The sequence below is a fragment of the Arachis hypogaea genome, chromosome 11 (assembly GCF_003086295.3).
Source record: "Arachis hypogaea cultivar Tifrunner chromosome 11, arahy.Tifrunner.gnm2.J5K5, whole genome shotgun sequence".
NCBI classification, from domain to species: Eukaryota; Viridiplantae; Streptophyta; class Magnoliopsida; order Fabales; family Fabaceae; genus Arachis; species Arachis hypogaea.
Genome location: NC_092046.1, coordinates 17,817,438 through 17,830,521, shown reverse-complemented (window position 1 = coordinate 17,830,521; position 13,084 = coordinate 17,817,438). Strand labels below are relative to the sequence as shown.

Here is a 13,084-nt window from a genome sequence, read left to right as displayed (position 1 = left end):
ATCCGGAAAGTCTAAACCTTGTCTGTGGTATTCCGAGTAGGATTCAGGGATTGAATGACTGTGACGAGCTTCAAACTCGCGAGTGCTGGGCGTAGTGACAGACACAAAAGGATAGTAAATCCTATTCCGGTACGATTGAGAACCTGCAGATGATTAGCCGTGCGGTGACAGCGCATCTGGACCCTTTTTCACTGGAAGGATGGATGGTAGCCATTGACAACGGTGATCCACCAACATACAGCTTGACATAGGAGGACCTGCGTGCGTGAATCAGAAAACAGAGGAAAGCAGAATTTCAGAAGACAAAGCATCTCCAAAACTCCAACATATTCTCCATCATTGCATACCAAGTATTTATTTTATGTTCCCTTGTTCATTTGCAAGTCAACTGATAATTATAATTGACCTCCTAACTGAGATTTACAAGATAACCAGAGATTGCTTCAAACCAACAATCTCCGTGGGATTCGACCCTTACTCACGTAAGGTATTACTTGGACGATCCAGTGCACTTGCTGGTTAGTGGTACGAATTGTGAAAAGTGTGATTCACAATTCGTGCACCAGCTTCCAATAAGCTTCCCTAAATTTACTTCTGATATGAAACTTGAGCGCAATATAAGATAGGTTATATGACTTCTTACAGTGAATTTATTGCTCACCATATGGGTGCAGACAATGAACCTATAACGGACGATGAACATGTGACATTTTTATTTTATTGGCTAAATGTCATAGTTTTCTGCTCTCGAAGTGTCCAAATACAGAAACTTTTCTATCCCCTTGCTGCCTTTTTACATGAGGGGAATAACTTCAACTTGGCTAAGTTACTTCTGGGGCACATTTTTGAAGAACTCGGCCAATTTGTCAATTGTCTTCGAAAGAATTTTCTAATTAGCACGGGAGGTCCTCTCTGGCTTCTCCAACTCAGACTGAACGCCGTTTTCGAAAAATTCTTGATAACACCTGGAGACGGTGCATCTGATAAGAAACACATTGAGGGCTTTCGATTGGCTACTTTCAAGCCACACTTCCCAGAAGCTCAATCGAATGAAGATCGATTCTGGGTTGTTTTCTCTCTTTTCCATTCCTGTAAAAACTTTAATAATGATGACCTCAATTTCACTCCCTTTTTACGTCGAAATTGCGGTCCTGCCTGGCTTGAACGTCTCCTCTTTCCCAATGATAATCAAGAGGATGAAATTACCAATAGGACCTGGGCAAACTTGCTGGTTGTCCAAGTGATCCTAACAGGGCTGCCGCAATACAAAAAGGAGCGTTTCAAGGCTACTATTTATGCTCCTCATTATGCAGTCAGACAACTAGGTTTCTCTTAAGCTATTCCAACTCCATTCCTCAAAAATAGCAAGCCTCTTTGCCATGTCAACCTGGCTTCGAAGGAAGTAGTCGACGTCTGTCTTTCTTCGAACCAAAAACAAAAAATGGGCTACCATCATCTCGTTTATGAGCGTAGTTCATTTATTACCAAATCTTGCTTCGATTGGTGGACTGCATACTTCTCTAAGTACAATCGCACCTTTGAAGAAATCAAGAATTCTGCCACTCGAATTGCATCTGCTGCTGGCTCTCTAAAAAAGTCTTTGAAAAGAAAAGCCGAAACCACTGCATCTTCGAGACAACCTCAGAGAAAGAGTCGACAGACTCCCTTGAGAACTTCCAAAAGAGTATATATTTCAATTGAATTCTTCGAAATTATATATGTTTAAACCTGACCTGATCTCAATTCTTTCCTTAATTACAGGTACAATCATCAAGCGAAAGCTCTTCTGAAGATAATGAACCTTCAATCTAAAATCTCCTTGCTGCCTCACTAGACTCGAATGATGACGATGAAGCTGATCCAGCTTCTCAATTGATTCGAAGAAGAAGACAACCCATTCCGGTAAATTTATTTTGTCTTTTCGAAAGTATTAATTCTATCAAATTGTGCTCAACAGTTTTATATGCTTATTTCAGATTGATACCATTGCTCAATCATCTTCTTCTTCTCTTGCTCCTAATCAATCTACACAACAAAATCAGCCAAGGCCAGAACAACAAGAATCTTATGATTCAGCCCAAACCATTGCATCTGCTAAACCCATTCGGGTGGTTCCTCCAATTTTAACCGAAACACAAGTGGTTGATTTAACAGAGGAATGACATTCACAATCTCAAACTGCAAACATCGATCACCCTCCTTCACCAGTTCAAGCAGAGGCTCTTATTGGATCTCAAGTGGCTCCTGACTCTGACTCTCCTTCTCGAATTCCAGAATCCAATTCTGATTTACCTTCTCGAGTACCAGAAACCATTGTTCCTGAATCTAATTCACCTACCCGAATTCCAGAAACTATTCCTTTGCCATAAAAATCTCTCAGTCCACCCAGAAATGCTGGACTTTCAACTCCTCATGACTTGGAACCATCTTCTGAAACCCTTGGCATGATCCTTCAACCTATTGATACTGATTTTATTGGATTGGTTAATATCTTGAACCAAGTTGTTTAAGAAGATAAGGTGCCCATTTCCACTCCAACACTTGCAGGTCCTTCAATATCTGGTCTCCCTCTTGAGCTAAATCAAAGTGCTCAAAACCAATTAATGACTCTTCTCAAACTCCTGTCACATTCTCCCCTTGAATGGACCAGCTCACCAGGCTTGAACCCGATTCTTTCTGAAATTCTGGGTTCCTCTCTTGAACTTCAGGTTCCAGCCCAACATTCTACCATAGTCATGAAATTCATAAAGGTCTCCAATGACTATGTTGCTGCCCAGAATAAATTGCAAGAGATTAAGGATAAAGAAGCCACAATCAACACTGAAACAGGGGAATATAATACAGCTCTTCAACCAATGAAAGATTCTTGCAAAGAATTTAATCTAAGAATCTCTCAAGCCTTTACTGCTCGAGCCCACTATGATAAAGAAGAAGAACTCGAAGCAGAATTTACTCGGATCAACGAGAGGCTTGCCAAGGTTCGAAAGAGAAAAGCTGACATAGAGCTACCTCTGGCCACTGCTCAACGCAAGCAATAAAAACTCTTCAAGGAGATTTACACCGTTGAGACCAAACAAGAAGAGTGCGCGAGGCAACTCGAAAAGGCTCAACATGAAGAGTATGAGCAGACCGAAATACTCTCAGCCCTGGACCGTGAGAGAATTCAACTGTATCCAACTTGGCGGAACTTCTAGCACCTTATATTTCTCCACCCTAGGACATCGATATTTGTAATGACATCCTTTTATTTTCAGACTTATGCATTTTAATTTTGGTTCAACAAACAATGATATTGCTTCAAATACTTTCCATTTACTGAGTCGATTACATTTTTCAGATTCGATATCTTTGATTCGATATGCATTTCCGGAATATAATTCAATTATTTGAAAAAGCCCTTCCCAATTATAGGACCATTTGCCAAGAACCCTCGACTTCCTTTCCATTGTCAAAATAACCTTCAAAACCAACTCTCCTACACTGAAGCATTTTTTTTCTCTCGACGGATATAACTTCGAGCAACACTTTTTTTCATCGAATCATATTTTCAAGTGCTAATATACGTCCTGAGTCTAAATCATTTAACTCATCGAACATTGTATTCCAATAATCATCAACCGAAAAATCATCTTGCTTTAGCATTGTATTCGGTAAGCCCAAAATACTTGACTCAAAGTCTCATGCCAAGTTCAAGGCCTACTTCCGATCTTTTTTTTATCAAACTGATCAAAATTTTATTTGCCGTCTCGACTTGTCCGTTGGCCTGTGCATAATAAGGGAAGTAACCATATTAATTTTTCTTGAAGCTGCAAAATTTTTGATTCGTTGACCGGTGAACATAGTTTCTTGATCAGTACTCAATGTTTGAGGAATTCCGAATCGATGGATTATATGTTCCTCGATGAAATCTATTATTTCATTTTGTCCAACCTCTATAAGAGGAACTGCTTCGACCCACTTCGTAAAATAATTTATTGCTATCAGAATAAATTTGTGGTGTTTCGATGAAGAGGGGTGTATCAACCCAATTAAGTCCAGAGCCCAACCTCTAAACGACCATGGCTTAATGATCGAATACAGCTCAGACGCTGGAATCTGTTGTATCAGCCCATGTCGTTGACATTCTTGACATGCCTTTGCGTAACCGATACAGTCTTTAACCATGGAGGGCCAAAAAACATGATTTCGACATAGTACCCATTTCATTTTAATACCAGCCTGATGAGCACCACATATTCCTTCATGGACCTCTCCTAAAGTAATGTTTTTTCAGCTTGACTTAAGCATCTCGAAAGACTACCGTCAATTCCCTTCTTATACAACTCATCAGCCATCAAGACAAAATTCATTGCTTGCAATTTTATCTTTCTATCAACTCGAGTACTAGGATTCCTCAAATACTCAGCGATAGGTTTCCTCCAATCATCATCTTCCCATTCATCCACACACAAAGCCTCTCTTTCATCTACAGGTACTAATATTTGACGAATATTTGTCAATTTTCTTAGTGTCTCTGGGCCTATCCTGTATCTTGAAGCTATTTGAGCTAACTCATTACCGATTTTATTCTGAATCCTCGGGATATGAATTAATGAAACTTTTCGAAAAGAAGTTAACAACTCCCAAGTCGTTGCCAAATATTTTTGCAACGTCTCATTGTTATATTTGAACTCTTTCGATAACTATTTCAAATCTAAATGGGAATCCCCTAGGATATGGACTTCCACATCCCCTTTTCCGATCAAGATTTCAAGGCCTAAAATTAAAGTTTCATACTCTGTCATATTATTTGAGCAAGGATATTTAAGCTCGAACAGAAATTTCGATGGAATCCCTTCTAGTGAAATAATCAAAATTCCTACCCCTGCACCATTTTTGTGCTTAGACCCATCGAAATACAACTTCTAATAATCGACTTGAACATCGAGTACATTTGCCCTTTGGCCATTCAGATTATTCGAATTATCAACTAGAAAATCTGTAATGACCTGTCCTTTTACAGCTTTTGCTGGGACATATTGCAAATCAAATTCTGTCAATGCTAACATCCATTTTCCCAAACGACCTCGTAACATTGGAGAACTCAACATATATTTGATAAGGTCAGTTTGTGCAATAATTTTCACAGGCTTGCCCACCATGTAACACTTTAATTTCATGCACGCATAATATAAGGATAAACACAATTTTTCAATCGATGAATACCTTGTCTCAATATCAGTCAATACCCGACTAAGGTAATAAATGGCCCATTCATGGCCATTCTCATCATCCTGAGCTAACATACACTCAATCGTGTTTGTAGAAGCGGCAACGTATGGTTTCAAAGGCTCATGTGGATGAACATTTGCCATTATTGGAGCTTTAGACAAATAAGCCTTTATCGACTCGAAAGCTTGTTGATGCTCATTCGTCCATTCGAATTGTGAATCATTATTTAGTTTTAATAAAGGTGCAAACACTTGAGTTCAGTCAGAAAGATTCGATATGAACCTTCAAAGATAATTCACTTTCCCCAAGAACGATTGAACTTCTTTTTTCGACTTAGGAGAAGACAATGCTAAAATTGCATCATCCTTATTCTTATCGATAGCAATCCCCTTTTTATGAACAACAAAACTTAGGAAGTTTCTAGCCGACACACCAAAGGCACATTTCAAAGGATTCATTTTTATTCCTTTCTTCCGCATAGTAATAAACGCCTGCCTTAAATGATCAATGTGTAGATTCGCCGAATTCGACTTAACCATGACATCATCAATATATACTTCGATAAATTTTCCAATATACTTATGGAATATGGCATTCATTGCACGTTGGTAAGTTGCACCAGTATTTTTCAAACCAAAAGGCATAACTACCCATTCATAGGTGCCTAATGCCCCAGGACATCGAAAAGTAGTTTTGGACACATCATCCTCTACGATAAAAATTTAGTTATAACCTGAATAACCATCCATTAAAATTAAAATTTCATTCCCTGCTGCAGAATCAATTAACATGTCTGCTATGGGCATAAAATATTCATCCTTCGGAGTGGCATTATTCAAATCTCTGAAATCAATGCACAGTCTTAATTTTCCATTCTTCTTCATCACAGAAACAATATTCAAAATCCACTCAACATAGCGTGTGGTTCGAATAAATTTTGCTTTAATTAAATGTTCTATTTTTTCTTTAATCTTTTGATTAATTTCTGGAGCAAAACGTCGAGGAGTTTGTTTCACAGGTTGAGCATGTGGATTTAATGCTAATCAATGTTCCACAACAGAACGATCGAGACTAAGTATCTCATGATAATCCCAAGCAAAACAATCTTTAAATTCATGTAAAAGATGGAACAGTTCAGTTCGAAAAAGGTTCACAAGATCTTTACAAATGTAAGTAATTCGAACATCATCAACAGATCCCAAATTAATTTCCTCCAAGGGATCTTGGGATTCAAACCCTTTTAGATTATCATCATCTTTTGCTGAATATTTTTCAAAACCCAGGGATTCTAAATCACAGATGCAATCAAAAGATAAATCAACAGATTCATTAGGAATAGAATGAAGTTGATCATTTGCTGGATTAACAACAACTTCATTTTCATTTTCAATACAATGAACTTCTGCTATTTCATCAGCAGTTTGACTAATAACATCATTTGAATTACATAAGGAAGAAGAACCTAGACCATGACTAAATTCGATTGAAAGCATCGAATTTTTGCTATGAAAAGAAGAAAAAATTACGTTCCTAAATTATTCGACTTCATCAGAAGAATCATCTTTATTTTCTACTGAAAGGAAATTATTTATATATTTATTTAAAGTTACCAGATAATCCGAGACATCTCGTGCATGTTCCATCGAGCAACACCTCGAATCCCTTCTAAGACGAACAATTCCAACCAGTTGGGGGCACAGCAAGGTGTGGACGACGCAACTTCACAGTTAAACCTTTTGAAGTCAAGTAACAGCCTTCACAGTTGAAAGAATTTAACACCCTATCAACATTTAGAGGCTTCAGTTTCGGACTATATACTCTGAAGTCGACATGTAGCTATTCGACATATAAATTTGAACCAGCCTTCACAACCTCAGGCTTTCCATCTTTTGTCCAAAGGAGGATACCCTGATGCATAGTAGATGGTACAGCTCCAACCCCATGAATCTAGTCCCGTCCTAACAAGGCATTATAACTTGCTTTCGAAGGCACCCCCACGATACAGTGTTTCGATCAAAAGATCCTACCTTCACCCCCAAGGTAACCAGACCTTTATCAAGAGTAGAAGCACCACTAAAGTTTGTTACAGCAATATTGGTGGGAACTAAATCATCAGGATGCTTGCCAACCTTCATCAGCATCCTCTCCGGCAAAAGACTTATAGCTGCTCCGCCATCAATTAAAACTTTGTTTACCTTAATCCCACTCATAGTTGCAGTGATATGAAGTGGGCGGATATGGGACTTTTGTTTTTCAGAAGGCCTCAGAAAAAATCCCGATTCATCCTCATATCGAATGAACGAAAAGGCCTCTTCATCATCCATATCATAATCATCTTTAGAGTCACCTTCATATTCACTCAAGTACTCAGTTGGGATAATTGAAATAGTCCCCACCATTTCATCATCTCCTTCTTCGAAATACTCTTCATCTAAGTCAATATCTTTGTCTTTGTCAACAACTAAAATGTTAACTACTGACTTACCCTTATCCAACTTTGCAGGAATACCCTTTGGATAAGTTTCTCCATCAGATGGAAAGACTATTTGGGAATGCACCGAAGGCGTTGCCCCCTTGCCTTTATCAGTTTGAGGCTTCCTAGTTGACTATTGATTCCTTCTTCCTCTACCCCTTAGGTGCCCTCTAGCTTGGCCACGGTTGTAAGGATATCGACCCCGAGGAGGTCCTTGATGTCCCCATTGCGGGTTACGCCTGTATTGAGCATCTCTATTCTGGAATTCTTGACAATTCTGAATCTATTGCATTCCAATAGCCTGAGAACGACTTATTGGTGCAACAACATTTTGTTGAGGAGCATTGGAACTCTGTCCTTCTACTCGTCGAATTGGTTGCAAAACTGGCTTCAGCATCAAAAGGATCAGAATCAACTTTCATTTCCTTCTTCCCATCATCAAACTTTAAGCGCCCTTCCATAATGGCCTCTTTTATAAGATTCCTGAAACGAACACAGTTGTTAGTCGAATGAGTAGTTGCTTGGTGAAACTTACAATAAGGTTTTCCTTTCAAATCTTTCACCGAAAGTAAAGTTCTGCCCTCAGGCAAAATTAACTGTTTATCTTTAAGAAACATATTAAAAATCTGATCAGATTTTGAGATATAAAAACTATATTTCTTTCCACTCTTTAGTTTTGAATTATTCGACTTTTCATTATTAGGGAGCTTTTTGAGCAAAGAACAAACATATGGAGGACCTTTCTTAAGTTCGACCAAATCAACCTTTGCTTTTGGATTGGACTCCTCCTCCGAGGATTCCATGGTCACATAAGCAACCTTCTCTTTTCGAGTAAAAGGTTTACTCTTTGATCTCCTTTCATTCTTATATTTCTCTTTTTCTTTCTTCAGAAGTTTGACCTGACGAACTCTTTCATCCAAATGGGCTAAGTCAGGAATATGCATGATGAGCGGATAATTTATACGCTTTTTGACATTGTTTTTAGTATGTTTTTAGTAAGATCTAGTTACTTTTAGGGATGTTTTTAATAGATTTTGTGTTAAATTCACATTTCTGGACTTTACTATGAGTTTGTGTGTTTTTCTGTGATTTCAGGTATTTTCTGGCTGAAATTGAGGGACTTGAGCAGAAATCAGATTCAGAGGTTGAAAAAGGACTGCTGATGCTGTTGGATTCTGACCTCCCTGCACTCAAAGTGGATTTTCTGGAGCTACAGAACTCGAAATGGCGCGCTTCCAATTGCGTTGGAAAGTAGACATCCAGGGCTTTCCAGAAATATATAATAGTACATACTTTGGCTAAGAATTGATGACGTAAACTGGCGTTCAACGCCAGCTTTCTACCCAAATCTGGCGTTCAGCGCCAGAAAAGGATCCAAAACCAGAGTTGAACGCCCAAACTGGCACAAAAACTGGCGTTCAACTCCACAAATGGCCTCTGCACGTGCAACACTTAAGCTCAGCCCAAACACATACCAAGTGGGCCCCGGAAGTGGATTTATACATCAAATACTTACTCATGTAAACCCTAGTAGCTAGTTTATTATAAATAGGACCTCTTACTATTGTATTAGGCATCCTGGATTGTATTTTGATCCTGTGATCACGTTTTGGGGGCTGGCCATCTCGGCCATGCCTGAACCTTCACTTATGTATTTTCATACGGTAGAGTTTCTACACTCCATAGATTAAGGTGTGGAGCTCTGCTGTTCCTCAAAGATTAATGCAAAGTACTTCTGTTTTCTATTCAATTCATCTTATTTCGCTTCTAAGATATCCATTCGCACCCAAGAACGTGATGAAGGTGATGATTATGTGTGACGCTCATCATCCTTCTCCCTTATGAACGCGTGCCTAACAAACACTTCTGTTCTACATGAAATAAGCTAGAATGAGTATCTCTTAGATCTCCTAACCAGAATCTTCGTGGCGTAAGCTAGAATGATGGCGGCATTCAAGAGAATCCGGAAGGTCTAAACCTTGTCTGTGGTATTTCGAGTAGGATTCAATGATTGAATGACTGTGACGAGCTCCGAACTCGCGATTGCAGGGCGTTAGTGACAGACGCAAAAGGATAGTAAATCCTATTCCAGCATGATCGAGAACTGACAGATGAATAGCCGTGCCGTGACAGGGTGCGTGGGCATATTATTCACTGAGAGGATAAGATGAAGCCATTGACAAGGGTGATGCCTCCAGACGATTAGCCGTGCCGTGACAGGGCATTGGATCATTTTCCCGAGAGATGACCGAAAGTAGCCATTGACAGTGGTGATGTATCACATAAAGCCAGCCATGGAAAGGAGTAAGACTGACTGGATGAAGATAGCAGGAAAGCAGAGGTTCAGAGGAACGAAAGCATCTCCATTCACTTATCTGAAATTCCTATCAATGAATTACATAAGTGTCTCTATCCTTATTTAATTAATTAATATTCGAAAACACCATTATCACTTTATATCTGCCTGACTGAGATTTACAAGGTGACCATAGCTTGCTCCATACCAACAATCTCCGTGGGATTCGACCCTTACTCACGTAAGGTATTACTTGGACGACCCAGTGCACTTGCTGGTTAGTTGTATCGAAGTTGTGACAATTATGAATTAAGATCAGAGCACCAAGCTTTGGAGCCATTACCAGGATTTGTTCGAGCCTGGAGATCACAATTTCGTGCACCAAGTTTTTGGCGCCGTTGCCGGGGATTGTTCGAGTTTGGACAACTGACGGTTCATCTTGTTGCTCAGATTAGGTAATTTTCTTTTTGTTTTCTTTTCAAAAAATTTTCAAAAATATTTCAAAATTTTCTCACTTGTTTTCGGAAAAAAAAATGTTTTCAAAAATATTATTTTTCTTCAGAATTTTTAAGAATGAATTCTAGTGTTTCATGAAGCATGTTGAAGCCTATCTGGCTGTAAAGCCATACCCAAACTACTTTGGGATTGGCATTCAACTAATCACTCCAGTCCATGTAATTATATGCTAAAGCTTGGCTGGCTATTAAGCCATGCCTGACCCTTTGATTGGAGCTTTAAGACTAACATGGCAAGATTCCTGGAATTCATATTAAAAATTTTGAAATCCTTATTTTTATTTTTCACAATAATTTTCGAAAAAAAATAATAAATAAAAATACAAAAAAATTAGAAAATCATAAAAATCAAAAATATTTTTGTGTTTCTTGTTTGAGTCTTGAGTCATGTTATAAGTTTGGTGTCAATTGCATATGCATCTTGCATTTTTTCGAAAATATCATGCATTAATAGTGTTCTTCATGATCTTCAAGTTGTTCTTGGTAAGTCTTCTTGTTTGATCTTGATGATTTTTTGTTTTGTGTCTTTTATTGTTTTTCATATGCATTCTTGAATTCTTAGTGTCTAAGCATTAAAGAATTCTAAGTTTGGTGTCTTGCATGTTTTCTTTGCATTAAAATTTTTCAAAATTATGTTCTTGATGTTCATCTTGACATTCATAGCATTCTTGCATGCATCACATGTTTTGATCTAAAAATTTCATGCATTGCATAATTTTCATGTTTTTCATAAAAATTTTAAAAATAAAAAAATATCTTTCCTTTTTTTTCTCTCATCAAATTCGAAAATTTGGATTGACTTTTTCAAAAATTTTTAAAATCAAGTTGTTTCTTATGAGTCAAATCAAATTTGCAATTTGAAAATCTTATCTTTTTCAAAATCTTTTTCAAAATTCAAAATCTTTTTCAAAATTCATGATTATTTTCGAAAATTCCAAAAAAATAATTTTCAAAAACCTTTTTCTTATTTTATATCATAATTTTCGAAAATAACATAATCAATTAAAGTTTTGATTCAAAAATTTGAAGTTTGTGAAAAATATGATTCAAACTTTAAGTTCTAGAATCATATCTTGTGATTTCTTATGAATCAAGTCATTAATTGTGATTTTAAAAATCAAATCTTTTTCAAAACTAATTTCAATCATATCTTTTCAAAAATATCTTCTTATCTTATCTTTTTCAAAAATATCTTTTCAAAATATCTTTTCTAACTTCCTAACTTCTTATCTTTTCAAAATTTGTTTCAACTAACTAACTAACTTTTTGTTTGTTTCTTAACTTTTTCAAAACTACCTAACTAACTCTCTCTCTCTAATTTTCGAAAATATCTTCCCTCTTTTTCAAAAATTTCTTTTTAATTAACTAATTATTTTTATTTTTAATTTAAAAAAAAAAATTTTCGAAAAAATACTAACAATTTTCAAAAACCATTTTCGAAAATCACTAACTCTTTTTCAAAATAATTTTCGAAAATTATCCCTCCCCCATCTTATTCTATTTATTCATTCATATCCTAACATCTCATCTCACATCTCTGCCATCCTCACAGTTGTGTTTCTTCCATTATATTACATTCTTTGTCTCCCCCTCTTCTTCTACTCACACAGGGATCCCTATACTGTGGTATAAAGGATCTCTATTATTATTATTATTTTTCTGTGCCCTCTTCTTTGTCATATGAGCAGGAGCAAGGATAAGAACATTCTTGTGGAAGCAGATCCAGAACCTGAAAGGACTCTGAAGAGAAAATTAAGAGAAGTTAAAATACAACAATCCAGAGATAACCTTTCAGAAATTTTCGAACAGAAAAAGGAGATGGCAGCCAAAAATAATAATAATGTAAGGAAGATGCTTGGTGACTTTACTGCACCTAATTCCAATTTACATGGAAGAAGCATCTCCATTCCTGCCATTGGAGCAAACAATTTTGAGCTGAAACCTCAATTAGTTTCTCTGATGCAGCAGAACTGCAAGTTTCATGGACTTCCATCTGAAGATCCTTTTCAGTTCTTAACTGAATTCTTGCAGATATGTGATACTGTTAAGACTAATGGAGTAGATCCTGAAGTCTACAGGCTCATGCTTTTCCCTTTTGCTGTAAGAGACAGAGCTAGATTATGGTTGGATTCTCAACCCAAAGACAGCCTGAACTCTTGGGATAAGCTGGTCACGGCTTTCTTAGCCAAGTACTTTCCTCCTCAAAAGCTGAGCAAGCTTAGAGCTGATGTTCAAACCTTCAGACAGAAAGAAGGTGAATCCCTCTATGAAGCTTGGGAAAGATACAAACAGTTGACCAAAAAGTGTCCTTCTGACATGCTTTCAGAATGGACCATCCTGGATATATTCTATGATGGTTTATCTGAGCTATCAAAGATGTCACTGGACACTTCTGCAGGTGAATCCATTCACCTAAAGAAAACGCATGCAGAAGCTCAAGAACTCATTGACATGGTTGCTAATAACCAGTTCATGTACACTTCTGAAAGGAATCCTGTGAGTAATGGGACGCCTATGAAGAAGGGAGTTCTTGAGGTTGATACTCTGAATGCCATATTGGCTCAGAATAAAATATTGACTCAGCAAGTC

The 13,084-nt window shown here is 37.4% G+C and overlaps 1 non-coding gene across 1 annotated transcript; it reads right to left on the bottom strand.

Annotated features, from left to right (window-relative positions):
• Window positions 1-12,709: 12,709 nt before the first annotated feature.
• On the bottom strand, window positions 12,710-12,817 carry LOC112724531 (small nucleolar RNA R71). Its single transcript, XR_003163689.1, has one exon. It is a non-coding gene; the product is annotated as a small nucleolar RNA R71 (small nucleolar RNA).
• Between the last annotated feature and the right edge of the window lie 267 nt (window positions 12,818-13,084).